Genomic DNA, 26,458 nt, shown 5'->3' with positions numbered 1-26,458 from the left:
ATTTAACATCTGTGGTTGGGAAATTGTTAGAATCCATTATTAAGGAAGTAATAACAGGACATTTAGAAAGTCAAAACGCAATCCATCAGAGTCAGCATGGTTTTATGAAGGGTAAATCGTGTTTGACTGATCTTCTGGTGTTCTTCGAAGCTGTAACAAGCAAAGTGGATAATGGGGATCCTGTAGATGTAATATATCTGGACTACCAGAAGGCATTTGATAAGATGCCGCACAAAAGGTTAATACACAAGGTAAGTTCACATGGGGTTAGGGGCAATTTATTAGCTTGGATAGAGGATTGGCTAACCAACAGAAAACAGAGATTCGGGATAAATGGGTCCTTTTCTGGTTGGCAAGGTGTAACTGGTGGGGTGCCACAGGGTTTGGTCCTCGGTCCACAACTATTTACAATCTATATTAATGACTTGGAAGCAGGGATAGAAGGTACTATAGCCAAATTTGCAGATGACACTAAAATAGGTGGGACAGTAAGTTGTAATAAAGAAATAAGAAATTTACAAATTGATATGGATAGGTTAGGTGAATGCGCCAAAATTTGGCAGGTGGAGTTTAACGTGGATAAATGTGAGGTTATCCATTTTGGTCTGCAGAAAAAAAGGCAAATTATTATCTAAATGGAGAGAAACTTCAGAGTGCTTCGGTGCAGAGGGATCTGGGTGTCCTTGTGCATGAATCGCAGAAAACTAGTATGCAGGTGCAGCAGGTAATAAGGAAGGCAAATGGAATTTTGGCATTTATTGCTAAAGGAATAGAGTATAAAAGTAGGGAAGTGTTGCTGCAACTGTACAAGGCATTAGTGAGACCTCACCTGGAGTATTGTGTACAATTTTCATCCCCTTACTTGAGGAGGGATGTAGTTGCATTGGAGGCAGTTCAGAGGAGGTTCACTAGATTGATTCCAGAGATGAGAGGTTTGTCTTATGAAGAGAGATTGAGCAGTTTAGGCCTTTACTCTCTCGAGTTTAGAAGAATGAGAGGAGATCTAATTGAGGTATATAAGATGATTAAGGGGATTGACAAAGTAGACGTAGAGAGGATGTTTCCTCTTGTGGGAATCTAGAACAAGAGGTCATAGTTTTAGGATAAGGGGTAGCAGATTTAAAACAGAGAGGAGGAGAAGTTACTTCTCTCAAAGGGTCATAAGTCTGTGGAATTCACTACCCCAGAGTGCGGTGGATGCCGGGACATGGGGTAAATTTAAGGAGGAGATCGACAGATTTTTAATTAGAAATGGGTTGAAGGGTTATGGAGAACGGGCAGGAAAGTGGAGTTGAGGCCAAGATGAGATCAGCCATGATCGTATTGAATGGCGGAGCAGGCTCGAGGGGCTGAATTGCCTACTCCTGCTCCTAGTTCTTATGGTTTAGAGGAGACTGCCTCATGAGCAGTGCATATAGTATACTAACTTTAAAGAAGTACAAGTAAATGGCTGTTTCATCTTGAGATAGTGTTTGGGGACTTGGACATTGAGAAGGGAGGAGGTAGAAGGGCAGGTGTTACATCTCCTGTGCTCGTATGGGAGGCGGAGAGGTGTTGGATGTGATAGAGATTCAGACCATTGCATCGCAGTGGAAATAGTCTCTGCAGAGCACTGAAAGGGAAGGGGAAGATGTGTTTGGTGGTGGCATCACACTGGAGGTGTGGGAAATGATGGAGGATACTGCGTTGAATGTAGAGGCTGGTGGGGTGGAAGGTGAGGACAAGGGGAACCATATCGTACTTCTGGGTAGGAGTTAGAGAAAATGTGTGGGAAATGGAAAGAGGAGGCTGGAGGGAGCGGGTTCATATACCCTGAAGCAACACGAGTTTCACACACACTGAGTGCAGCCCCAGGCCCCAATGTAAAGGAGTTTACAAAAGCCATCACTTGAGCTTCTGTATTAATTGACTATTAATTTAATATTTGGCTGCAATTTCAGTTGAATCACAGAACCATCACTTTGCATTCACAATATGGCCTTTCAATGGCGGAGCTGTTACCAAGCATTCCCATGGGGGTCAGAATGTGCCCTATCCTCAGGCGTGGTACCAGGCTGTGACTGGAGCATCAGCAGTGCGGGTGCTGGAGTTGGACGGAGGCGGTCAGGTTCGATCCTCAGTGGGTGAGAAACTGTGGAGACTTCAGAAACACCCAGTGTAGGCCTCAACACCCCCAATAAGAAGCTCCCGGTCCCGCGTTTGCACTGAGCTTCTCCCGGTGACAGGCCCGAGTTTAACGGCTGCCAGATTTCCAGCTCTTTTGGAGGAATTAAAGATTAATAAACTGTAAGATCAAAGGACAAAACTTTAAAGGAAACTGAGCTCAGTTATAAAGGGGCCTGGGGGAGGGAGGGAGGGAGGAACCATTTGGGACACAGCACAAGGCAAGAGGTCCCCCCTCCCCCACTCGCTGGTTCCACAAAGACTCCCCTTGGACTGGGCCACACCTGGGCAGGGCTGGCTCAAGGTGCAGGAAGCTGCAAGCTGATAGGCTGAGCTGTGGACTGGGAGGAGTGGGGGGTTTGACTGACAGGCCTGGGGAGGGGGATATCAGGGCAGGTACACACACTGCTCCCCCTTTTCCTCCTGCGATGTTTTACTGGAGTCGTGATGCTGAGTGTTTCTGAACTCTGTCTCCCTATCCCGGTAATGTCGGTGGATTGTAGGTTGCTGTGAGTGTTGGACTATGTTGACCCTCCTCAATCTTCCTCCTTCTCCCACTCCGAGTTCCAGGCTGCAGGCTCTGGTGGTTCGATGCACCTGAAACGTTAACTTTGTTTCTCTCTCCACAGATGCTGCCTGACCTGCTGAGTATTTCTAGTATTTTCTCCTTTTATTTCAGATTTCCAGCATCTGCAGTATTTATTGCAGGCGTTGTTCACAGAAGTGAGTCGAGAAACACAGACAGACCAATTAAGAACCAGTTTGGATGCGGAAGTTGGCCCCTGACCTCCTGTTTAGGTCTTTTTTGTTGCATCAATTTGATCTGGAGTGGAGATGGAGGAGAAGCTGCTGGGTTTAATTCCGAGAACTTTGAGCCCAGTCGGGTCCAGCAATTTCCAATGTGAGACTGTGAAGGGAGGTAGATTCCAGGGGAGATGAGATTGCTAAACGGAGACCAACCAGTCAACCCAGAAGAGTATTGTTTTATTAACAAGTATTTCTGTAGATGCTTTTAATCCATTTTATATTTACAGATTTTTTTACTTCATTCTTGGGATATGGATGTCACTAGCCAGACCAGCATATATTACCAATCCCCAGTTGCCCATTGAGAAGGTGATGGTGGGCCGCCTTCTTGAACCGCTGCAGTCCGTGTGGTGAAGGTGCTCCCACAATGGTGTTAGGGAAGGAGTTACAGGATTTTCACCCAGTGATGATGAAGGAATGGGTGATATATGTCCAAGTTAACATCAACTTGTATTTATATAGCGCCTTTAATGTAATAAAATGTTCCAAGGTGTTTCATAGGAGTGTTTATAAAGTAACATTTGACACTGAACCACATCAGGAGGTATTGGGCAGATGGCCAAAAGCTTGATCAGAGAGGTGGGTTTTAATCAGTGTCTGAATCAGGGAAGGTGAGGTAGAGAGGCGGAGAGGATTAGGGAGGGATTTCCAAAGGTTATGGCCTTGGCAGCTGAAGGCACGGTCACCAGTGGTGGAGCAATGAAAATCAGGGATGCTCAAGATGTCAGAATTAGATGAGCCCTGATCTCTCGGAGGGTTGTAGGACTGGAGGAGATTATCATAAGATCATAAGAACTAGGAGCAGGAGTAGGCTGTCCGGCCCCTCGAGCCTGCTCCGCCATTCAATAAGATCATGGCTGATCTTTTCGTGGACTCAGATCCACTTACCCGCGCTCCCACCGTATCCCTTAATTCCTTTATTGTTCAAAAAGATATCTACCTTAGCTTTAAAGACGTTTACTGAAGAAGCGTCAACTACTTCACTGGGCAAGGAATTCCATAGATTAACAACCCTCTGGGTGAAGAAGTTCCCTCTTAATTCAGTCCTAAATCTGCTCCCTCTAATCTTGAGGCTATGCCCTCTTGTCCTAGCTTCACCTGCCAGTGGAACCATCCTCTCTACTTGTATCTGATCTATTCCCTTCATGATTTTATATGTTTCTATAAGATCCCCCCTCATTCTTCTGAACTCCAATGAATATAATCCCAATCTACTCAGTCTCTCCTCATAAGCTAACCCCCTCAACTCCGGAATCAACCTAGTGAACCTCCTCTGCACCCTCTCCAGTGCCAGTATATCCTTTCTCAAGTAAGGAGACCAAAACTGCACACAGTACTCCAGGTGCAGCCTCACCAGTACCTTATACAGCTGCAACATAACCTCTCTGCTTTTAAACTCAATCCCTTTAGCAATGAAGGACAAAATTCCATTTGCCTTCCTAATTACTTGCTGTACCTGCAGACCAACCTTCTGCGATTCATGCACAAGGACACCCAGGTCCCTCTGCATAGCAGCATGCTGCAACTTTTTACCATTCAAGTAATAATCCTTTTTCCTGTTACTCCTACCGAAATGAATGACTTCACATTTATTAACATTGTATTCCATCTGCCAGACCTTTGCCCACTCACTCAATGTATCTCTGTTCCTCTGCAAAGTTTCACAGTCATCTGCACACTTTGCTCTGCCACTCATCTTAGTGTCATCTGCAAACTTTGACACCCTACACGTGGTCCCCAACTCCAAATCATCTATATAAATTGTAAATAATTGTGGTCCCAACACCGATCCCTGAGGCACACCACTAGTGACTGATTGCCAACCAGAATAGCACTCATTTATCCCCACTCTCTGCTTCCTGTTAGTCAACCAATCCTCTATCCATGCTAATACTTTACCCCTGACGCCATGCATCCTTATCTTATGCAGCAGCCTCTTGTGCGGCACCTTGTCGAAGGCCTTTTGGAAATCTAGGTACACCACATCCACTGGGTCCCCATTGTCTACCTTGCTCGTAATGTCATCATAGAATTCCAAGAGATTTGTCAAGCATGACCTGCCCTTCATGAACCCATGCTGCGTCTGCCCAACGGGACAATTTCTATCGAGATGCCCTGCTATTTCTTCCTTGATAATAGACTCAAGCATCTTCCCCACTACAGAGGTTAAGCTAATCAGTCTATAATTCCCCATCTTTTGTCTACCTCCCTTTTTAAACAGTGGCGTCACATCTGCTGTTTTCCAATCAACTGGGACTACCCCAGAGTCCAGCGAATTTTGGAAAATTACCGTCAGTGCACCTGCTATTTCTCCCGCCATCTCTTTTAGTACCCTGGGATGCATTCCATCAGGGCCAGGAGACTTATCAATCCTTAGCTCCATTAGCTTGCCCAACACTACCTCTTCCGTAATTATGTTTGTTCCTAGGTCCTCACCTACGTTCGTCTCTTTGTCAATTACTGGCATGTTATTAATGTCCTCCACTGAGAAGACCAATACAAAATACCTGTTCAATGCCTCGGCCATTTCATCATCTCCCATAACTAAATTCCCCTTCTCATCCTCTAAAGGACCAACGTTTACTTTAGCCACTCTTTTTCGTTTTATATATTTATAGAAACTTTTGCTATCTGTCTTTATATTCTGTGCTAGTTTTTTCTCATGTTCCATCTTACTTTTCTTTATAGCTCTTTTTGTAGCTTTCTGTTGACCTTTAAAGTTTTCCCAATCTTCTAGTTTCATGCTGCTTTTGGCCACTTTGTATGCCTTCTTTTTCAATTTGATAGCCTCCCTTATTTCCTTCGACACCCATGGCAGATTACCCCTTTTCTTCCAGTCCTTCCTTTTCACTGGAATATACTTTTGCTGAGCACTTTGAAAAATTGCTTTGAAAGTCCTCCACTGCTCGTCAACTGTCCCACCGTAAAATCTTTGTTTCCAGTCCACTTTAGCCAAGTCCTCCGTCATTCTATTGTAGTCCCCCTTGTTCAAGCTCAGGACCCTGGTATTGGATTTTATCTTCACACTCTCCATCTGTATTTTAAATTCAACCATACTGTGATCACTCCTTCCAAGAGGATCCCTAACCATGAGGTTATTAATTATTCCTGTCTCATTACACAGGACTAGATCTAGGATAGCTTGCTCCCTCGTCGGTTCCATTACATACTGTTCACGAAAACTATCACGGATACACTCAACGAACTCCTCCTCAAGGCTACCCTGACTGAGCTGGTTCGACCAATCTACATGTAGATTAAAATCCCCCATGATAATTGCCGTACCATTTTTACAGGCATTAGTTATTTCTTTAGTTATTTATAGAGATAGTGAGGGGCGAGGGAATGGAGGGATTTGAAAACAAGGATGAGGATTTTAAAATTGAGGTGCTGCTTAACTGGGAGCCTGTGTAGGCCAGTGAGCACAGAGGTGATGGGTGAACAGGACTGGGTTCGAGTAAGGACGCAGGCAGCAGAGTTTTGGATGATCTCAAGTTTACAGAGGGTAGAATGTGGGAGGCCGGCCAGGAGTGTGTTAGAATAGTCACGTTTAGAGGTAACAAATACATGGATGGAAGTATCAGAGGCAGATGAGCTGAGGCAGTGGCGAAGTCGGGTGATATTACTGAGGTGGAAATAGGCGGTCTGAGTGATGGCACCGATAGGCAGACGGAAGCTCATCTCGGAGTCAAATATGACAGCAAGGTTATGAATGGGCTGGTTTAGCCTCAGACAGTTTCCAGGGAGAGGGATTGAGTTGGTGGCGAGGGAGTGGAGTTTGTAGCAGGAACTGAAGACAATGGCTTCAGACTTCCCAATATTTAATTGAAGAAAGTTCCTGTTCATCCAGTACTGGATGTCAGACAAGTCAGGATGGTGTGTGACTTGGAGGGGAACTTGGAGGTGAAGGTGTTCACATACACCTGATACCCTGGTCCTTCTAGATGATGGAAGTTGAGGGTTTGGGAGTTTCTGTCAAAGTTCTGGTCAAGTTGTATATATGTAAAACGCTTCTCCTCTCCCTGCCCCTCCCAGCTCTCTCTCTCCCTCTCCATAGAGGGCAGAGTCTTGTGTAGGTCTGGACTGGGTGACAGGTTCCCTTCTCTAAAGGACATTAATGAACCAGCTGAGGTTGTACGTCAATCCAGCAGCTTTCATGGTCACTTTTTCCCAGTGCTGGCCCCATAAATTACCAGATTCATTCACCTCCATTTCACAACCTGCCTTTGTGTTTTTGTGAGTTCTTACACTTTTTTCCATTTTAAATCAATTTCACGGGGTTTTAGAAGCGGGGGAATTACAGCCGTGAAATGCAAAGCAAACATTAGATCGGGATGTGAAGGGGTCGCCCAATTGATCGGAACCCGAATATCACCGGATTTTGAACATGGAAGGAAAAAGCACCGATCACAGTGGGGAGAAACTGTACACGTGTTCTGTGTGTGGAAGAGGTTTCAGCCGATCATCTGGCCTGTTGAATCACAAGAGCAGTAACACTGGGAAGAAACCATGTAAATATTGGGGACTGTGGAAAGGGATTGAATGATCCAGTTAAGCTGGAAACTCACCCACTCAGTCACACCCTGGAGAGGCCGTTTACCTGTCCGAGCATGGGAAGTGATTCACTCAGTCATTCAGCCTTCAGAAACATCAGCGAGTTCACAAGTAATTCGGGGATGAGAAATTTTCTCCAAATAGCGGATTTCCGATATTGGGGTTTCGGAAATCCACCATTGGCTTCTCCCTTTCTGACCTGAACCAAAAGACTGACTTTAAAATGGAACTGTCATTTTGAATTTTTTTTAAAGCCGGCCAACACAAAGCTGCCCGGAGGTCTTTTTTCCTGTTTTTAAGTTGTCTTTTTTTTTTATAGTCTTTCACCTTGGTGGAAATGAACTTCAACCAGGAAAGCAAGTAGGTGGAACTGCATACTCCTTCACAACTTCAGTGTGTCAGTCTTCTGTAAATGGCCAAAAAGGGAGGTGTGTGTAAACACAGACCAATTCCCAATGTTTGTTTTTGCCTTCATGGGATATCTTAGCGGAGACCTCCTGAGAACTGACACAGCTCATTTCACAGCTTAAAATTAATGGTTCAGGATCAGTAGCTGGCAAGTCGCTGGTCTGCAGCAAAAACATTGGTCTGTCAATAGGAATTTGAAACTTGCTTCCATTTACACAGCAGTATGTGTCTGAAGTAATTTCTGAAAACCCTGCACAAACTGGTTACTGCATGTGAATATCCTGCAGTGAGCATGAACTGTATAAACTTAATATATCCTGTACTTTGCAGCAACTGAAGTGATCTGGAATTTCCACTTATCGGTTTGCTCAGGTGTATGGCTGAATTCCATTCATGGTTCATCTCCACTTTCACTGTCTACTGTCCCAGTCACACTGTAAACCTTGAGTCAGTGTGACGCCGTCTTTTGCACCATAGTGATGCAAGACAAGGAGTATAACTCTGGCCATCTTTCTTCAATGTGTGGTTTGACATTGCTTAAGATTATCTGGAAAAGGCTGTCCTGCACCACAAGTGCTGTGCATCAGCTACAGTGCAACTATCCTGTGAACTCTCTGCAGTCACTATTAGTGGTCACTGGGCTTCTGAGGCTGATGGCACAATACTCTGTACATGTATGAATATGTATATACAGAGTGCTGCCTTTCTCCAAGCCAACACAATAGTTATGATTTTCAGCTCACCTTGCTGTTAAATGCAGCTGCCACTGCACCAATTGATGCAGTAGAACAGGAGCCAGAAGTGTTCTTCACTGTTGGGATATACAGCTGTCCATTGGACCTGCTGCATTGTCACAGGGCCATGATCAAACTTTTGAGCCTGATTTGGGGATGATGCAACAGAAGCTCAAACTTGTTACTGTAGAGGTCGTCATCGGCTGTCCCTCGATTCGAGGATGACGTCTACTCAAAGTCGCGAGTTTCTGCCATGGGTCTTCAGGTCACTGAACAGGCCGATTCTCGACCTGCAGATCTTCGGCCACATGGGGCAGGATGTCCCACCAGTTGTGGGACCCGGAGTGCATGACTTTCTTCCTAGAGGGACAACACTAGTCTCATTACTTTTCGACTGTTGCTAGCAAGATCTGGTATAATTCTTTCATTGCATAATCGTTTGGACCCTTTGAAGAGGAAAAACACATTGAGAATTAGTTTTCATTAAGATTATAATGAGATCTGCACTGCAAACAAGATTCTTATAGTTTAGAATCTTTTATCATGTGACTATTTGAAATTCTAAAATCTATCATGAGTCATGATATATAAAAACAAGTATTCTATCAATAGAGGCACCACATTTGTGAAAGTTCATGAGGTTATTTTCCCCTTTTGCGCTGGAAGATAATTAATAGTCAAAGAAAATTGGGTCACGTGTATCACTTTCTCCTAACAGAATGTATGTGATATTCCTGTCCATTTAATTTAATGGACAGTAAATTGGACAGGCTGTATAACTGGTATACAATCCTCCCTACCTGGTTTTGCTTTCTGCTTCATTCAGGTGATTATGTCAGAGCACAAAATTAGAACAATGACCCCACTTATGTTCAAGTTTCTGGATTGTCAATGTCTCAAATGTTTACTTTTTATTAATTTATATAACTACTCACATCACTTACCAAGGTACCAGAATGTGCCATCTGGTATGTTTATATATATATTGCTTTCTATTAAAGTTGACACATCTTCACAGAACACCTTTTACATGAACAAGCTATAAATAGGCAGAAGCAGGACATTGAGAACATGAAGCTCTGTAAAACCAATTATCAGCTGTCAGGTAAGTCTCATGAAATTGTATTCTGAGTACAGTGCAATTTTATTCATTACAGATGCCAAATTGTACAAAATTACCATTACTCAACTAGTTTGTTTAATTAACAGTGCTGTAATTACAGGATTTCTTCTAAAAAGAACGTTTTATTTTTAGTCTTTGGCCACTAATTTTCAGACCTTTTGGTCTTTGGCCACTCTCACCCCTGCATTTGTTACTTGTTTTTATGAAATACTCTCCCTATTAGTGCACAGCTGCTGGATAACTCTGATTACATTTCTCTGTGTTTATACATGTCTATAAAGTGTCTGTGTGCCCAGATTTAACTAGGTTGTGATTTGTAACCAATAAATGATGTTTCGGGCATGACTTGTAGTCTGGTATCTTGGTGATTTGTCAAGAAAGATTTAATTCACTCACTCAGCAGCTTGAGAGGAACCAGACTGAGGTTTAATGAACATAAGAAATAGGAGCTGGAGGAGGCCATTTGGCCCTTCGAGCCTGTTCTGCCATTCACCAAGATCATGGCTGATCATCTACCTCAACTCCACCTTCCCGCACTATCCCCATATCCCTTAATTCACTCAGTACCCAAAAATCTATCAATCTCTGTCTTAAATATACTCAACGACTGAGCATCCACAGCTCCCTGGGGTAGACAATTCCAAAGATTCACAACCCTTTCAGTGAAGAAATTTCTCCTCATTTCAGTCCTAAATGACCAACCACTTATCCTGAGACTGTGACCCAGTGTTCTAGATTCCCCAGACAGGGGAAACATTTTCTCAGTATCTAACCTTAAACATTTATTATGTCGCAGGCAGATCACCTCTCATTCTTCTGAACCCCAGGGAATATAGACCTAGTCTACTTAGTGGTTATGTTACTGAACTAGTAATCCAGAGGCATGGACTAATGATGCAGACATGAATTCAAATCCTACCACGGCAGTTCAGGGATTTCAACTCAATTAATTAAATAAATCTGGGATAAAAATAGCTGGTATCAGTAATGGTGATCATGAAACTACCCGATTGTCCTAAAAGCCCACTTGGCTCATTAATTTCCTTCATGGAAGGAAATCTGCCGTCCTTGCCCGATCTGGCTTATATGTGACTCCAGACCCACTGAAATGTGGTTGACTCTTAACTGCCACCTTCCAGCATCTGGTCCATACCCTTGCAGGTTACAGCACTTCAGCTGCATGTCCAGGTACCTTTTAAAGAAACTGAGGGTTTCTGCCTCCACCACCATTCCTGGCAGTGAATTCCAGACACCCACCACCCTCTGGGTGAAAAAGTTTTTCCTCATGTCCCCTCTAATCCTTCTATCGATCACCTTAAATCTGTGCCCCCGGTAATTGACCTCCCTGCTCGGAGAAACAGGTCCTTCCTGTCGACTCTATCAAGGCCCCTCGTTATTTTATACATCTCAATTAAATCACCCCTCAGCCTCCTCTGTTCTAAGAAAACAACCTTACCCTATCAAATCTTTCCTCATAGCTGCAACTTTCAAGACCCTGGCAACATTTTTGTAAATCTCCTTTGCACTCTCTCCAGAGCAACTATGTCCTTCCTGTGCAGTTGTGACCAGAACTGTAAGCAATACTCCAACTGTGGCCGAACCAGCGTTTTATACAGTTCCAGCATTACATCCCTGTTTTTGTATTCTACACCTTGGCCAATAAAGGAAAGCATTCCATATGCCTTCTTCACCACTCTATCTCCCTGTCCTGCCACCTTTAGGGACCTGTGGACATGCACTCCAAGGTCTCTCACTTCTTCTTACCCTCTCAACATCCTCCCATTTATTGTGTATTCCTCACTTTATTTGCCCTCCTCAAGTGCATTACTTCACACTTACCTGGATTGAATTCCATTTGCTACTTTTCCGCCCACTCACCCAAACAACTGATATCATTCTGGAGTCTGCAGCTGTCCTCTTCACTATCAACTACACAAGCAATTTTTTTGTGTCTTCAGCAAATTTCCCAATCATGCCTCCCACATTTAAGTTCAAATCATGAATATATAACACAAACAGCAAGGGACCCAACACTGAGCCCTGTGGAACACCACTGGAAACAGCTTTCCATTCACAAAAAAACCGTTGAATACTACCCTTTGTTTCCTGTCCCTGAGCCAATTTGGATCCACCCTGACACATTCCCCTGTATCCCATGGGCTTTCATTTTCCTGACCAGTCTGCCATGTGGGACCTTGTCAAATGCCTTACTAAAATCCATGTAGACCACATCCACTACACTACCCTCATCAATCCTCCTTGTTACTTCCTCAAAGAATTCAATCAAGTTAGTAAGACATGACCTTCCCTTAACAAATCCATGCTGACTATCCCGGATCAATCCGTGTCTTTCTAAGTGGCAGTTTATCCTGTCACTCAGAATTGATTCTCATAATTTACCCACCACTGAGGTCAGACTGACTGGCCTATAATTATTTGGCCTATCCCTCGCACCCTTTTTAAACAATGGTCTAACTTTCGCAAACCTCCAATTCTCTGGCACCTTGCCCATATCCTGTGAGGATTTGAAGATGATCCTCAGCGCATCCGCTATTTCCTCCCTGGCTTCCTTTAACAACCTGGGATGCAATCCATCTGGCCCTTGTGATTTATCCACTTTCAAGGATGTCAGACCCTCTAGTACTTTCTCTCTCATTATGCTCATCGTATCTAATATTTCACACTCCTTTTTTACCACAATGTTTACATCATCCTTCTTTGTGAAGACAAAAGCAAAAAACTCATTAAGATCCCTGCCCACATCATCTGCACCCATGTGTAAGTTCCCTTGTATAGCTCTGATAGGCCCTACCCTTTCCTTAGTTCTCCTCTTGCTCTGAATATACTGATAAAACAGCTTTGGAGTTTCCTTGATTTTACTTGCCGATATTTTTTCATTTTGTTTTCTAATTTCATTTTTTACTTCATCCCTGCACTTTCTATACTCTTCTAGGCTTTCTAAAGTGTTAATTTTTTTGTGATTGTCATAAGATTTCTTTTTCTGCTTCAACATACCCTGTAAGCCTCTAGATAACCAGGGGGCTCTAGATTTGGCCGTAGCACCCTTTATCTTTGTGGGGACATGCCTACACTGTGCCTGTAGAATCTCGCTTTTGAATGCCTCCCACTGGTTTGCCACTTATTTTCCTTCCAGTTGCTGTGTCCAGTCCACTTTCGCCAGATTGCCTCTCCATTTTATTAAACTCGACTTCCCCCAATTTAGAACTTTAACTCCTGTCTTATATTTGTCTTTTTCCGTGATTATGCTAAAACGTTCTGTATTATGATCACTATCTCCAAAATGGTCGCCCACTGTTACTTCATCTACTTGCCCAGCTTCATTACCAAAAACTAAATCTGGTGTGTACAGACCTTCCTCCGCAGGAAGGATGTTTGTAGAACATCCATTAAGTACTGCTGTCTGATTTCTGTCACTCAGTCAATTTCACATCCATGCTGCTACCGTCCCTTTTATTCCATGAGCTATAACTTTGCTCACAAGTCTTCTGTGTGGCACTGTATTAAATGCCTTTTGGTAGTCCATGTACACCACAACAGCAGCCTTACCCTCATCAACCCTCTCTGTTATGTCTTCAAAAAACTCCAGCAAATTAGTTAAACATGATTTTCCCTGAATGAATCTGTGCTGAATTTCCTTAATTAACTATTCATTTGGTCCCAAATTATTCTTTTTAGACGTTTTCCCACCACTGAAGGTAAACTGACTGGCCTGTAGTTGCTAGATTTCTAAAAGGTTAAGTCATGTCTAACTAAACATGTTGTATTTTTGAGGTCATTAGCATAGTACATCAGGGAATGTCTATGGATGTAACTTATATTGATTTCTGGAAGGCATTCAATAAGGTTCCACACAATCGACTGTTAGCACAAGGAACATGCATGGAATTAGAATTAGAATTATTATTAGAATTATGACTTGGATATAGAATTGGTTAGGAGGTGTATGTCACAACTGCTCAAGACAAAGCCCCCAATCAAAATATATGATTCTGATTGTGGTGGGAGCAATGCACTGTCAATTCAGTCCCGTCACTGCACAGGTCGCATCACGTATCTCTTCAAGCTTTCCCAAATCAAAGAAAGCCACAGACTAATTGAACAATCTAGTAACCCCTGAATGAGGTGAACCAAACCAAAATTATAAGGCAAAGAAATCAAACAGGTTTCCTTAGATTTAAACAAGAAAGGTAGAAGTTTATTAATCTTAAACTCTAATCTGGTTAATGACTACGAATATGCGACACGACCACACTAGCATGCATACGTGATAAAGCCACATGCAGATAGAAACAGAAAAAGTAAAAGGAATAAAGGGGAAAAGTTTGAGGCAATATCTGGTAGTTACAGTCCTTTAAGTTCAATGTGGAGTCTTTGGTTGCTGGTACGTCCTGCAATTCGTTGGGGCTCAGTTCATACTCCAACTTGTTTCTAATGTAGGGGTCTTTTCTCTTTTGAGGTTTCCGTGTCTTCCATGGGTCTAGTAGCTTGGGAGAAATCGAGAGAGAGAGAGACTTCCTTGTTCCAGCCTCAGTTGCACACTGCCTTCTGAATTCAAACTGTCCTGTGGCTAGTTCAAAAAACCTGGACCAAACAGTTAGTCATATGATCAGCTGGTTTAACCAGTCCTGGCTCTGTGGATTGTATCAACTTAGCAGGACCTGGAATGCACTTCCTTCCATCTTCAATGTCTGGCGATCAAAATGTATTTTGGTTAATTGGAGCAGGAAATAGTCCTTCGTCTCCTCAAGCAGTGTCTCTTAGTATGCAAATGTCCTTCCAGCTCAGTGCCTGGTGATCTTCAAACAAGTCATTTCTTCACTCCAGCAACAGTTTAAAATCAATGTTCATATGACAAAATTAATATGCCTCATTCTTGGCAGGTGGGGGACTGCATGGAAACAAATTAACAGTTTATTAGAAAAAACTAAAAATCTTAAACATTATTAACATAAACCGATATCTAAAAATAGAAATAACAGTAATGTCTTTTCAGATTTACGCTTCCTGATGAACAGTCCTCTGCTTCAAAGTCCATTCGCAATCTTCCAAGGTCCGATGAGGAAAGGAAAACAGTTCTTCATTGATCAGCAACTCAGTTCAATAGCTGAAGCACCAAACTCCTCCTCTTTCCAGCGATGAACACAGCAACTACAGTTCAGTAGTTAAAGTATTAAATTATTTTTCCAGCGAGAATTCAGCTCAATAATTCGTTATTTTCTTTGAAGAAATTAATCTGGCTTGAAGCTTCTTTGAAACTTTGAGAGAGTATAATAAATGGGGTTTAAATAGACCGAAAGCACTCTCCTATTTCCTTCAGTACATGTTGGCACAGCTGTTTGTGTCTCTCAACTGTCACTGCAAAGCCAGGTTTTTCAAAAGTCAAATGCAACATTGTATGTCCTGTCTTCTGTCTCTGAATGGTTGTATCCAGTGAAACCAAGATGCACCTTTACTCGGTAGCTTCTGAAGCTGGCTGCCTTAAAGTAATACTGATCCTTTGCTGTCTTAAAGATACACCGCATATTTCCCAAAAAGAAGAACAACAGGATTATGACGGAGGTTGGGGACAGAGAGTAGGGTATTGGGTATGTACTCTAGTGGGCAGGATGTGACTGGCGGTGTCTCCCAGGGATCTGTACTGGGCCTCAGTTTTCCACTCTATTTATCAATTACTTCAATGCAGCAATAGAGGGCTGTTTATCCAAGTTTCTTGTCGATATTACGTTAGGTGGCACATTGAGTATTCTAGAAGGGAGCAAAAAAATTGCAAAGGGACATTGAAAGATTTACTGAGGAGCGGACAAAACAGTGACAGCTGGAGTTCAATGTGGGGAAGTGCGAGATCATTAATATTAGGGTCATAGATTCCTTTACGGCACTGAAAGAAGCATTTCTTGCCCAAAACTTTCAATCTGCGTCCCCTAGTCCTTGTACTATTAGTTAATGGGAACAGTTTTTCCTTGTCTAATTTATCTTTGCCTATCATAATCTTGTTCACTTCTATTAAATCTCCCCTCAATCTCCTTTGCCCTAAGGACAGCAAACCCAGCATTTCCAATCTAACCTTATAACTAAAATCTCCCATCCCTGGAACCATTCTGGTAAATTAGATCTAAGGAAGATGGATCATAATATTTTCTAAATGATTGAAAGTTAGGATCTGTGAAGGAACAGAGAGCTTTAGGGTTTCATGTACAGAACTCACTAAATACTACTGGACTGGCATAAAAAATAATTAAAATATCTAATGGAATGTTCGCCTTTATCTGAAAGGTGAAAGTAATGCTGCAGTTATATGCAACACTGGTTACACATCATCTGAAGTAAGGTGTTCAATGCTGGGCACCACATCTCCGGAAAGGTATATCAGCTGTGCAGGGGGTGCAGTGCATGTTAACCAGAATGATATCAGGGCTAAAAGGGTTATATTGTGAGAACAACTCGTATCGATTCGGCTTGTATTCCATTGAGTATCCCGATTAAGGGGCGATGTAATTCAGGGATTGAAGAAGATTAAAGGATCTAAGAGGGTTGATAAAGAAAATGATTTCCTCTGTTGGCGCAGTGCAGAACAAGGTGGCACAACATTAAAATTAGAACTGGGCCATTCAGGGGTGCTGTCAGGAAGCACTTCTTCACACAAAGGGGAAGTGAAATCTGGACACTGTCCCCCGAAAAGCTGCTGAGGATGGGGCTAAATGGAAACTGTCAAAACTTGAGATTGATGATTTTTTATTGGGTAAGGTTACAGGGATATGGATTGAAAAGGGGCAATGGCAGTTGCAATATGGATCAGTCATGATATAATTGAATAGCAGAACAAGCTCAAGGGCTGAATGGCCTCCTCCTACTCATGTGTTCCTCTGTTTTACAGGAGCACTGAGATTGATGCCCTGTGGCTCCTCTCACAATCCCGGGACCTTCTATTCCTGTCAGTTATGGAGCAAGGATATTCTGGATGGTCTGGACAGGACAACAACCTCCCCTTCATAGACACATGATCCCAACAGTGAGGTGATGGTGCATCCGGGAGAACAATGGGTGGACACAGTGTGTGTTGTCATTGTAATGATAATCTTAACCTCAAGAAACAAACCATCCCTCGGAGTAAAATAAGTCTCCTGTTGTCTGGGTTGCTGGAGCTGGACAAGCCCTGACCCAGCACTGACAGGACAGGACAAACCCATTGGGAGATGACATTGGCTGAATTAAGACTCAAATGCATCACTTTGATGAAATAATTAATTTTACAATGAGAAAGGGTCATTAATAACCTTGTAGCAAAGGGGCCTCGAGGGAAGTGTAACCATAATATGGTAGAATTTAATATTGAATTTGAAAGTGATTTAGTTAAGGGCAAAACGAGGAACTTACACCTAAACGAAGCAAACTTTGTAGGCATGAGGGGCGAGTTGGCTAAAGTAGATTTAATGCATCGGTGCAGACTCGATGGGCCGAAAGGCCTCTTCTGCACTGTATTATTCTGTGATTCTGTGATAGATTGGGAAACTACATTAAAAGATATAGAGTAGACAAGCAATGGCAATCATTTGAAGAATTAATATGTAATTTGCAACAAATGTTAATTCCTTTAAGACACAAAAAACCCACAGAAAAAGTGGACCAACCGTAGCTAACAAAAGGAGTTAAACATAGTATTAGATTGAAGGAAGAGACTTATAATGTTACCAAAAAGAACATTGAGCCTGAGGATTGGGAGGATTTTAGAATTCAGCATTGGAAGCCCAAGAAATTGATCAGGAAAGAGAATGGAGAGTATGAGCGCAGATTAACAGGAGACATTAAAAAAGATTGTAAATGTTTCTACAGGTATGTAAAAAGGAAGAGATTAGAGAAAGTAAAGGTGGGCCTATTAGAGGCAGAGACAGGTAAAATTATAATGGGGAATAAGGAAATGGCAGAGACATTAAACAAATACTTTGTATCTGTCTTCATGGTAAAAGACACAGAAAACATTCCAGAGATAATGGGGAACCAAGAGTCTGGCGAGAATGAGGAACTGAAAGAAATTAGTATAAGTAAAGAAATAGTGGTGACAATTCTCCTGGACCCAATGAACTTCATCGCTGGGTTTCAAAAGAGGCAGCTGCAGAAATCGTGGATGCGTTGGCTTTGATCTTCCAGAATTCCATAGATTCTAGAACAGTTCCCAAGGATTGGAAGGTAGCAAACGTAACCTGGCTATTCAAGAAAGGAGGAAGAGGGAAATTGGGGAACTATATGCCAGTTAGTCTAACATTAGTAATGGGAAAAATGTTAGAAACTATTATTAGGGATACTGTAACAGGGCTCTTAGAAAATCATAATATAATTAAACACAGTCAACATGGATTTGTGAAAGAGAAATCACGTTTAACAAATCTGTTATAGTTTCTTGAGGATGTAACTAGTAAGGTGGATAAGGGGGAAACCAGTAGTGTATTTGGATTTTCAAGAAACAAGAAGCATTCGATAAGGTGCCACACCAGAGGTTATTACACAAAATCAGGACTCATGGGATTGAGGTAATATGTTAGCATGGATTGAGGATTGGTTAATGGATAGAAAACAGAGAGAAGGAATAAATGGGATGTTTTCAGGTTGGCAGGCTGTAACTAGCAGGGTACCGCAAGGATCAGTACTCGGGCTTCAGTTATTTACAATCTGTATTAATGACTTAGATGAGGGGACTTAGTGTAACATTTCCAAAGTTAGATGGGAAAGAAAACAGTGAGGGGGACACAAAGAAGCTGATATAGAGGGATATAGACAGGTTGGGTGAGTGGGCAAGAACGTGGCAAATGGAATACAATGTGGTGAAGTGTGAAGTTAGCTATTTTGATAGAAAAAATCAAAAGAAAAGATTTTCTTATGAATGGTGAGAGACTGAGAAATGTTTGCATTCAGAAGGACCTGGTGTCCTTGTACACGAATCACAGAAAGTTAACATGCAGGTACAGCAAACAATTAGGAAGGCAAATGGTATGTTAGCTTTTGTTACAAAGAGATTGGGGTGTGAAAGTAAAGAAGTCAAACTACAATTATACAGGATATTGGTGACGCCCCACCTGGAGAACTGTGTGCAGTTTTGGTCTCCTTACCTAAGGAGGGACATACTTGCCCTTGAGGGAATGCAACAAAGGTTCACTAATCTGGGTCCTGGGATCAGGCAATTGTTCTATTTATACAAAGAATGTGGGCGCTGCTGGAAAGGCCAGCACTTATTGCGCATCCCCGGCCATTTAATAGAGAGTCAACCACGTTTCTGTGAATCTGAAATCACATATAGGCCAGATCGGGTAAGGACGGCAGATTTCCTTCCCTAAAAGAAATTAGTGAACCAGGTGGGTTTTTAGGACAACTGGTAGTTTCACTGTCACTATTACTAATGCTAGCTTTTTTATCCCAGATTTATTTAATTAATTGAGTTTAAATCCCTGAACTGCCATGGTAGGATTTGAATTCATGTCGCTACATCATTAGTCCAGGCCGCTGGATTACTAGTTCAGTAACATAACCACTCTGCTACATCACCCCCACTATGATCCATCTCCTCCCGTGAGGAGAGATTGAGTTGACTAGGCCTTTATTCCCTGCAGTTTAGAAGAATGAGAGGTGATCTGACTGAACCATAATAAATTCTTAAGGGACTTGACAGGGTAGATGCTGAGAAAATGTTTCCCCTGTCTGGGGAATCTAGAACACCGAGTCTTAGGATAAGGGGTCGGACATTTAGGACTGAAATGAGGAGAAATTTCTTCACTGAAAGGATTCTGAATCTTTGGAATTGTCTACCCCAGGGAGCTGTGGATGCTCAGTCGTTGAGTATATTTAAGACAGAGATTGATAGATTTTTGGGTACTGAGTGAATTAAGGGATATGGGGATAGTGCGGGAAGGTGGAGTTGAGGTAGAAGATCAGCCATGATCTTGGTGAATGGCAGAACAGGCTCGAAGGGCCAAATGGCCTCCTCCAGCTCCTATTTCATATGTTCATTAAACCTCAGTCTGGTTCCTCTCAAGCTGCTGAGTGAGTGAATTAAATCTTTCTTGACAAATCACCAAGATACCAGACTACAAGTCATGCCCGAAACATCATTTATTGGTTACAAATCACAACTTAGTTAAATCTGGGCACACAGACACTTTATAGACATGTATAAACACATAGAAATGTAATCAGAGTTATCCAGCAGTTGAGCACTAATAGGGAGAGTATTTCACAAAAACAAGTAACAAATGCAGGGGTGAGAGTGGCCAAAGACCAAAAGGACTGAAAATTAGTGGACGAAGACAAAAGCGTCTGATTATTTTTTTGACAAAGAATCCTGTAATTACAGCACTGTTATTGAAGCAAACTAGTTGAGTAATGGCAATTTTGTACAATTTTGCATCTGTAATGAATAAAATTGCACTGTACTCAGAATACAATTTCATGAGACTTACCTGACAGCTGATAATTGGTTTTACAGAGTTTCATGATCTCAATGTCCTGCTTCTGCCTATTTATAGCTTGTTCATGTAAAAGGTGTTCTGTGAAGATGTGTCAACTTTAATGGAAAGTAATATAGTTAAGCATACCAGATGGCATGTTCTGGTACCTCAGTGAACGATGTACACAAATCAGTAGGTATATAAATTAATAAAAAGTAAACATTTACGAGACATTGACAATCCAGAAACTTGAACATAAGTGGGGTCATTTTTCTTATTTTGTGCTATGACATAATCACCTGAATGAAGCAGGAAGCAAAACCAGGTCGGGAGGATTGTATACCAGTTATGCAGCCTGTCCAATTTGCTGTCCATTAACTTAAATGGACAGGAATATCACATACATTCTGTTAGGAGCATGTGATACTCCCGACCCATCGAGTCATACAGTACAGAAACAGGCCTTTTGACCCATCATGTCTGAGCCGGCCATCAAGCACCTATCTATTCTATTTCATTTTCCAGCACTTGGCCCGTAGCCTTGTATGCTATGGCGTTTCAAGTGCTCATCTAAATACTTTTTAAATGTTGTGAGGGTTCAGGCAGTGTGTTCCAGATTCCAACCACCCTCTGGGTGAAAAATGTTTTCCTCAAATCCCCTCTAAACCTCTGTCCCTTACTTTAAATCTATGCCCCCTGGTTATTGACTCCTCCGCTAAGGGAAAAAGTTTATTCCTATCTACCCTGTTAATGCCCCTCATAATTTTGTATACCTCAATCAGGTCCCCCTCAGCCTTCTCTGCTCTAAGGAAAACAACCTTAGCCTATCCAGTCTCTCTTCATAGCTGAAATGCTCCAGCCCAGGCAACGTCCTGGTGAATCTCCTCTGCACCCTCTCCAGTGCAATCACATCCTTCCTATAGTGTGGTGCCCAGAACTGTACACAGTACTCCAGCTGTGGCCTAACTAGCGTTTTATACAGATCCATCGTAACTTCCCTGCTCATATATTCTATGCCCCGTCTAATGAAGGCAAGTATCCCATATGCCTTCCAAACCACCTTATCTACCTGTGCTGCTGCCTTCAGTGATCTATGGACAAGTACACCAAGGTCCCTCTGACCCTCTGTACTTCCCAGGGTCCTACCGTCCATTGTATAATCAACTCTCTTTTAGACAATTAATTACTTCCAAGTGCAAAAGAGGAAAATATACCATAGTAACTTTAGCAAATGTGGTGTCTCGATAGATCGAATGCTTGTTTTTAATTATCATGACTCATGGTAGATTTTATAACTTAAAAATGAGTCACATTATATTCTAAACTAAAATAATCTTGTTTGCAGTGCAGATCTCATTGTAATCTTAATGAAAACTAATTATAAATGTAGTTTTCCTCTCCAAAGCATCCAAATATTAAGCAACGTAAATACTGTTGCCGATCTTGCTAGTGACAGTGAAAATGTAATGAGACTAGTGTTGTACTTCTAGGAAGAAAATCCTGCACTCCGGGTCCCACTACCTGGTGGAACGTCCTGCCCCATGTGACCAAAGATCTGCAGAATCGGCCTGTTCAGTGACCTGAAGACCCATGGCAGAAATTCGTGACCCTGAGTAGACATCATCCTCGAATCGAGGGACAGCCGACGATGACGACCTCGACAGTAACAAGTTTGAGGTGCTGTTGCATCATCCCCAAATCAGGCTCAAAAGTTTGGTCATGGCCCTGTGACAATGCAGCAGGTCCAATGGACAGCTGTATATCCCAACAGTGATGAACACTTCTGGCTCCTGTTCTGCTGCATCAATTGGTGCAGTGGCAGCTGCATTTAACAGCATGGTGAGCTGAAAATCATAACTATTGTGTTGGCTTGGAGAAAGGCAGCACTCTGTATATACATATTCATACATGTACAGAGTATTGTGCCACCAGCCTCAGAAACCCAGTGACCATTTATAATGACTGTAATGAGCTCACAGGATAGTTGCACTGTAGCCAATGCACAGCACTTGTGGTGCAGGACAGCCTTTTCCAGATAATTTTAAGCAATGACAAACCACACATTGAAGAAAGATGGCCAGAGTTATACTCCTTGTCTTGCATCACTATGGTGCAAAAGACAGCTTCACACTGACTCAAGGTTTACAGTGTGACTGGGACAGTCGACAGTGAAAGTGGAGATGAACAATGAATGGAATTCAGCCATACACCTGAGCAAACTGATAAGTGGAAATTCCAGATCACTTCAGTTACTGCAAAGTACAGGATATATTACGTTTATACAGTTCATGCTCACTGCAGGATACTCAAATGCAGTAACCAGTTTTACCGGGTTTTCAGAAATTACTTCAGACACACACTGCTGTGTAAATGGAAGCAAGTTTCAAATTCCTATTGACAGACCAAAGTTTTTGCTGCAGACCAGTGACTTGCCAGCTACTGATCCTGAACCATTAATTTTAAGCTGTCAAATGAGCTGTGTCAGTTCTCAGGTGGTCTCTGCTAAAATAACACATAAAGACTAAAACAAACATTGGGAATTGGTCTGTGTTTACACACACCTCATTTTTGGCCATTCACAGAAGGCTGACAGACAGAAGTTGTGAAGGAGTATGCAGATCCACCCACTTCCTTTCCTGGTTAAAGTTCATTTCCACTGAGGTGGAAGGCTGTAAAAAATAAAGACAACTTAAAAACAGGAAAAAAGATCTCCGGGCATTTTGTGATTGGCCGGTTTAAAAAAAACTTGGAACTGTCAGTGAAGCCGGTCTTTTGGTGAAGGTTGGAAAGGGAGAAACCAATGGTGGATTTCCGAAACCCCAATGCTGGAAATCTGCTATTTGGTAGAAATTTCTCATCCCTGAGTTACTTGTGAACTCACTGGTGTGTCAGCAGGTTGGATGACTGAGTGAATTCTTTCCCACACTGAGCAGGTGAACGGCCTCTCCCCAGTGTGAACCCGCTGGTGTCTCAGCAGGGCGGATGACTGGGTGAATCCCTTCCCACACTCTGAGCAGGTGAATGGCCTCTCCCGAGTTTGAGTGCGCTGGTGTACAGTGAGATTGCCTAATCGTCTGAACCAAGTCCCACAGTGAGAACACCTGAAAATGGTCTCTCGTCTGTGTGAACACGTTGATGGGACATCAGTTCAGCAGAACATTTATCGCAATTCCCACAGTCTGAACATTTAAAAGGTCTCTCGTCAGTGTGAACTCGCTGATGTCGCAACAGTTCAGATGATTGAGTGAATCCTTTCCCACACTCTGAGCAGGTGAACGGCCTCTCCCCAATGTGAACTCGCTGGTGTGTCAGCAAGTGGGATGAAGTCGTGAATTCCTTCCCACACAAGAGCAGGTGAACGGCCTCTCCCCAGTGTGAATACATTAGTGTACAGTGAGATCAGGTGATTGCCTGAACCCAGTCCTGCAGTGACCGCACATGAATAGTTTAGTTTATAGTTTAGTTTATAGTTTAGAGATACAGCACGGAAACAGGCCCTTCGGCCCACCGAGTCTGTGCCGACCATCAACCACCCATTTATACTAATCCTACACTAATTCCATATTCCTACCACATCCCCACCTGTCCCTCTATTTCCCTCCCACCTACCTATACTAGGGGCAATTTATAATGGCCAATTTACCTATCAATCTGCAAGTCTTTGGCATGTGGGAGGAAACCGGAGCACCCGGAGGAAACCCACGCAGACACAGGGAGAACTTGCAAACTTCACACAGGCAGTACCCAGAATTGAACCCGGGTCGCTGGAGCTGTGAGGCTGCGGTGCTAACCACTGCGCCACTGTGCTGCCCAGAATGGTTTCTCGTCAGTGTGAATCTGTTGATGGGACATTGGTTCAGCCAAACATTTATAGCAATTCCCACAGTCTGGTCATTTAAAAGATCTCTGGTCAGTGTAAACTCGCTGATGTCTCAGTAGGTCGGATGATTGAGTGAATCCCTTCCCGCACTCGGAGTAGGTGAACAGCCTCTCCAGGGTGTGACTGCGTGGATGAGTTTCCAGCTCAACTGGATAATTCAATCCCTTTCCACAGTCCCCATATTTACATGGTTTTTCCCCAGTGTGACTGCTCTTGTGTTTCAACAGGCCAGATGATCAACTGAAACTCGTTCACACACAGAACATGTGTACAGTTTCTCCCCACTGTGATCAGTGCTTTTTCCTTTCATATTCAAAATACGGTGATTTTCGGGTTATGATAAATTGGGCGACTCCTTCAGATCATGATCTGATGTTTGCTTTGCATTTCACGGCTGCAATTCCTCCCCTTCTAAAACCCTGTGAAATTGATTCAGAACAGAAAATAGCGTGTGCGAGAATCTACAAAAACACAAAGGCAGGTTGTGAAATGGAGCTGAATGAATCTGGTAATTTATGGGGCCGGCACTCGCAAAAAGTGACCATGAAAGCTGCTGGATTGACGGACAACCCCAACTAGTTCACTAATATCTTTCAGGGAAGGGAACCTGCCACCCAGTCTGGACCTACACAACACTCTGCCCTCTATGGGAGGAGAGAGAGAGAGAGGGAGAGGTTGGAGGGGCAGGGAGAGGAGAGGGATTTTATATATCTACAAATCGACCAGAACTTTGACAGACCCTCCCAAACCCTCAACTTCCAGCATCTAGAAGGACCAGGGCAGCAGGTGTATGTGAACATCATCACCTCCAAGTCACACACCATCCTGACTTGTCTGACATCCAGTACTGGATGAACACAAATTTACTCCAATTAAATATTGGGACGTCTGAAGCCATTGTCTTCAGTTCCTGCCACAAACTCCACTCCCTAGGCACCTACTTTATCCCTCTCCCTGGCAACTGTCTGAGGCTAAACCAGACCGTTCATAATCTTGGTGTCATATTTGACTCCAAGACGAGCTTCCGACTGCATATCGGCACCATCACTCAGACCGCGTATTTCCACCTCAGTAAAATCGTCCGACTTCGCCACTGCCTCAGCTCATCTGCCTCTGAAACTTACATCCATGCATTTGTTACCTCTCAACTTGACTATTCTAACACACTCCTGGCCGGCCACCCACGTTCCACCCTCCGTAAACTTGAGATCATCCAAAACTCTGCTACCTGTGTCCTTGCTCGAACCAAGTCCTGTTCACCCATCACCACTGTGCTCACCGGCCTACACAGGCCCCCAGTTAAGCAGTACATACATTTTAAAATCCTCATCCTTTCCCTCCTTTACCGGGATGGTGGCTGTTAACCTGGGCCTGTCATCGAGAAAAAGCCCCACAGCTGCAAAAGTGGCACCTGGAGATTTAAAATTTTTAAGATTTTAAACAAATTTACAAACAACACGGGGTGTTTCTGAAGCCTCCCCACCCACCCGGCCCCTATTTCTTCTCCATTTACAGGTACTCCCAGATCAGTCCCCATTTCTCCTCCATTTAGAGACGCTCCCGGACCAGCCCCATTTCTCCTCCATTTAGAGACGCTCCCTGACCAGTCTCCATTTCGAGACGCTCCCTGACCAGTCTCCATTTCTCCTCCATTTAGAGACGCTCCCTGACCAGTCTCCATTTCTCCTCCATTTAGAGACGCTCCCTGACCAGTCCCCATTTCTCCTCCATTTAGAGACGCTCCCGGACCAGCCCCATTTCTCCTCCATTTAGAGACGCTCCCTGACCAGTCTCCATTTCGAGACGCTCCCTGACCAGTCTCCATTTCTCCTCCATTTCGAGACGCTCCCTGACCAGTCTCCATTTCTCCTCCATTTAGAGACGCTCCCTGACCAGTCTCCATTTCGAGACGCTCCCTGACCAGTCTCCATTTCTCCTCCATTTAGAGACGCTCCCTGACCAGTCTCCATTTCTCCTCCATTTAGAGACGCTCCCTGACCAGTCTCCATTTCTCCTCCATTTAGAGACGCTCCCTGACCAGTCTCCATTGCGCCTCCATTTAGAGACGCTCCCTGCCTCTCCTGGATTTTGGGACAGTCTCTGCTCTCTGTTGAGATTCGGGCCGGAGGGAAGCGGTGGAAGCCACGGCTGGGGGTCGATCTTGTTGTTTGTTGTGATCTCCTGGCTCCGCACTCGGTGTGTCTGCAGCCTGCGAGCCCCGAGCTTTATTAACCCGCCTCCCTCTCACCTGCGAGAACCTGCCGGCCACGCATGCTCGGTTCGCACCGCCCTCCCGGCTGATTGACGGCAGCTTAGGACCAATAGGAAGAGCGGG

At 43.3% G+C, this 26,458-nt stretch overlaps 1 long non-coding RNA gene across 1 annotated transcript; it reads right to left on the bottom strand.

Moving 5' to 3' along the window:
* Positions 1–14,053: 14,053 nt before the first annotated feature.
* Positions 14,054–26,423, bottom strand: LOC137349180 (uncharacterized). The gene is made up of 4 exons (XR_010969273.1): positions 26,372–26,423; positions 22,805–22,912; positions 20,256–20,359; positions 14,054–14,698 (listed from the first exon to the last, which is right to left on the bottom strand). It is a non-coding gene; the product is annotated as an uncharacterized lncRNA (long non-coding RNA).
* Between the last annotated feature and the right edge of the window lie 35 nt (positions 26,424–26,458).

The sequence above is a fragment of the Heterodontus francisci genome, chromosome 34 (assembly GCF_036365525.1).
Source record: "Heterodontus francisci isolate sHetFra1 chromosome 34, sHetFra1.hap1, whole genome shotgun sequence".
In the NCBI taxonomy this organism is placed as follows: domain Eukaryota; kingdom Metazoa; phylum Chordata; class Chondrichthyes; order Heterodontiformes; family Heterodontidae; genus Heterodontus; species Heterodontus francisci.
This window is presented reverse-complemented; position numbering and strand designations above follow the sequence as displayed.